The sequence below is a fragment of the Triticum aestivum genome, chromosome 3B (assembly GCF_018294505.1).
Source record: "Triticum aestivum cultivar Chinese Spring chromosome 3B, IWGSC CS RefSeq v2.1, whole genome shotgun sequence".
Classification (NCBI taxonomy): domain Eukaryota; kingdom Viridiplantae; phylum Streptophyta; class Magnoliopsida; order Poales; family Poaceae; genus Triticum; species Triticum aestivum.
In genome coordinates, this window is record NC_057801.1 from 783,061,334 (window position 1) to 783,065,362 (window position 4,029).

At 53.5% G+C, this 4,029-nt stretch overlaps 1 pseudogene; it reads left to right on the forward strand.

Annotated features, from left to right (window-relative positions):
* The first annotated feature begins 3,477 nt into the window (after positions 1 to 3,477).
* Positions 3,478 to 3,553, forward strand: LOC123073080 (uncharacterized; annotated as a pseudogene).
* Positions 3,554 to 4,029: the final 476 nt, after the last annotated feature.

Below are 4,029 nucleotides of genomic sequence, written 5' to 3' on the forward strand. Positions count from 1 at the left end.
CTCGAGCCGATCATCGCGATCGAATCGGTCATCATATTGATCACGTCGACCCCCACGTCCCTCACGCCGCGAAGGCGATCTTGGGCTATGAGCCGACTGAACTGTATTCGCAGCGACGGATCGACTGTGAATCCTATTGCGTGACTGTGATACAGCTGATTTCTGATCTCCTGCTGCCCGGAGCAAATCTCTAATCTGCATCATGCCTCTGCCAGCCTTTGATTGAGAGGGCTGAATCGACTCCTCTATACGGGCATCAGCTCCTAAATTCTGAATTGGGGTTCGGTATACCTGAGTCGGCGGCGGAAAGAGTTGACGTCGACTGGAGTCTGGTACTCATTGTCGTGCGCGCTCGTCGAGCGCTCGCTGGAGGTTCTCCAGTCGAGTGCGTTCAGCCAAGTTGGCCAAATGAGCGTCCTCCAAGGCACGAGCATCGGGGGTTTCTCCTACGATAGGAGTATGCAGAGCATCGATATTCCGGCGACAAAGATCTTCCCTTTGCAGAGAAGTGAGCGGTTCAGGTTGATACTCCTCGTGGACCTGAGCTGGGTCGCCTCCGCCATCCGCTCCGTCGGCGCGGGGGAAGCCGGGAGGACTACGAGGCCCGTTGACCATTAGGACCTCCACCGCTGGATCGCTGCTGTCGCACTCGGATGCAATCCCTACGGAGCCAGTCGACAGATCGAACAGGCCGCAGAGAGATTGGTTGGGCTCGATCGCCGCGACCTGGGTGGTAGTAGATTGGCGAGCCACTGCGTGTCTCACCCACCGCTGTAGCCTCGACCGACCCGAGCGCTTGCGGTGGCGGGAGACAGGGAGGGAAGACGACACAGGAGTCGACCTATACGGAGCCGACGGTTGCCGCAGCAGGAGGCCGCGGACACATGCACGAAAGTACGTCGCCCCGCGGACGGGAAGTGCGTCGATGTCCAGTGGAACCTCCTGGAGCCAAGCGGAGTCGTCGGTGATGAACATGAGCGCGCCGAGACGGATCTCGCGGCCCTCGACCAAACCTCCGCCAGAAACCATGGTGAAGGCGATCGGAACAATTGCAACTTCTCCAATAAGTCGCTAAGACACCTGCCCCACGGTGGGCGCCAACTGTCGTGGTTGTAAGTATGACAGTAGAATAGGGGGGTAGGAATGGAGAGGCAAGATCCTAGCTATGGAGTAGTTGTATACGCAAGAGGTTTACGAGTTCAGGCCCTTCTCGGAGGAAGTAACAGCCCTACGTCTCGGAGCCCGGATGCGGACGACTGGATTATATGCGTATGAGTTACAGGGGTGCGAACCCTTTACACTGAGTGGGGGGGGTGGCTTATATAGTGTCTGCCAGACCCCTCCGGCCCTCAGTTATGCGGGGTTTAAAGTACATTAAGTCCAGGCGTTACTGGTAATGCCTTACATAAAGTGTCATCATGACCATAAAGGCTACTTAACTACAGACCATTTTGGATACAGGGTGGCTCTTGATCTTCTGGTGGTCGAGTGAGTCTTCATGGTCGAGTGTCTTTGAGTCGGCGAGTGGAATCCTTCGACGTCGACTGGAAGGCAGCTTCTGCTAAAGATGTCCTTGGGGAGGGTACCTCGGACAGGTCCATAACCCTACCCTAGGTATATGACTTCATCAGTTTCATTTTGCAAAATATTATTGGTAGTTGCTTCATAAACCCCTTTGTTTTTAGCACTTAGAGGCTATATTTTAAATTACAGCCGTAGTCTCAAACCAATCAGGATGTCTCTCCCGGATCATCCTACCATAGGCGATCTGAACCGTCTGGTCGTCCCGGATCTAACGGCAGACTTGACCCCCCCACCATCTCACCTAACTAGCCCTATCACAACCCGCACCACTCGTCCTCTCGCCCCCCTCTCTCTCCTACGCACCCACAGCCGCCGCCCTCTCCCTCCCTCAGATCTCGATCCGATCCAGATTGACGCCGCCACAGCTTCTCGTCCGCGGCGGCGGCGCCTCCCTCCCTCGCCCTCTCCTCCTTCCCTCCTCACGGCCGCCTCCACCACGCCACAAACCCCGGAGACGGCCTCGTGTAGATCCCATCCTGCTCCGCGTCGCCGCTCTCCCGACCATCTCTCCGTTCCCCCATAGCCACACCTCATCCTCCTCCCCCTCCCCCGGTCCCGTCCCCAGCCCCGCCCGGATCCACCATGCTTGTCCACAGCCGCCGCCCCCACCCCCGGCGGCTCGCAGGATCCGTCCGGCTGTGGTGATTTGATTTGATTTGTGATTTTGGTTCGTGCGGCGGCGATGGGGCTGCTGTCGCGGCCGGAGGAGGTGCCGGCGCTGCTCAGGCTCAAGCTGGCAGCGGGGCGGATCAGGCGCCAGATCCCGCCCCAAGAGCACTGGGCCTTCGCCTACCACATGCTCCAGCGCGTCTCCCGCAGCTTCGCGCTCGTCGTCCAGCAGCTCGGACCAGACCTCCGCAATGCCGTAAGCATGGGTTTCCCACCGCTTCCCCCTTCTCTGGATCCCCTCCGATCCGAATCTCTGAAATCTCTGAACATTTACGACCGCTGATGTTGGTCTGGTTCTCACCCTGCAGGTCTGCATCTTCTACCTCGTGCTCCGGGCCCTGGACATCGTCGGTCAGCACCCTTATTACCCCTGCTACTTCTCACTGTGTTTTGTTTGAATTCCTTTTGCCGCATTTGATGGAATCTTTTGGGTCAAGTTCATCGCTGCCTTCCTTTTTTGTACTCGTAGCAACCACTCTTTGCTCACTGCGATTAGTATAACTGCAGAGGACGACACCGCCATCCCTAACAAGGTCAAGCTGCCCATCCTTCGGGACTTCTACCGCCACATCTACAACCTGGACTGGCTCTTTTCATGTAAGCATCCGATCTCTCTCTCTCTTTCTTTAAGAACAAGTTGTCCTTGTGCTCAACTCAATTGTGCTCTTCTAACCATGTATGTACTTTGGCCTTCAGGTGGAGAAAACTACTACAGAGTGCTCATGGATAATTTTAGGCAGGTCTCCATGGCTTTTTTGGAGCTAGGCGAAGGGTAATGATTCCTGTTCCTCAGCTTCCTAGTTCCCAGTGTGCAGTTGAAAACTTGTGCCTTTGTACGAATTGTTGTTTTGTCGGACCCCACATGTCAGTGACACAAAGGGGGGCTTATGATCAAAGGCACACGAACTGGGGGGGGGGGTTATCATCAATTATTCCTCTCCTGGGGGCATTTGATGATAACCCGATAACCCCCCAGTTCGTGTGCCTTTGATCATAAGCCCCCCTTTGTGTCACTGACATGTGGGACCGGACCCCACATGTCAGTGACACAAAGGGGGGCTTATGATCAAAGGCACACGAACTGGGGGGGGGGGGTTATCATCAATTATTCCTCTCCTGAAGTACATTTGCACATTTTTACTGCTTTAGACTGACTATACATGCATTCCTTCATTGGTTATGAACCTTATTGCTCATTGTGTTCTATTGGGTTGAACTGCATGATTCTAGGTGATGAAGAAAATCGTTCGGATCCCCACTGATATTTCATGATTAGTGTAACCTGCTACTTCTGATGGATGGAACTACGCTCACACCATCAGGTTGATCTATTTCATTGTGTTGTTTCTTGCTGTTTCTTTAGTGCTCACTAGTTGCTAGTGTTAGACTCCTACCAGTGGGTTAAGATTAGTCTTCAGTGCTCACTAGTTGCTAGTGTAATCATTCTATGAAAGTTCAATCTGATTTGCTATGAATCAGTGTGTGTCGGCCGGCTACATGCAACGCTGTATGGTCTTCTGACCGCTAAGCTAGGAAGTTGCAGAGGTGATCGGCAGTAGCTAATTACAAATAGTTGAAATCAGTATCCTATTTTAATTAGTGTGGTGCATGCCAGTGAAAGGATCCTGACATGTGGTTAGTTATGCTTGTGAACCAAGCTGCACGTTATGTACTGCCATCATATAAATGCCTGCCATCTGATCTATGCCTCAATTCGTTTGGTCTGACACGTGTGTCATTTGATTTATGCCTCAATTCACATCGATTCCTTTGCTT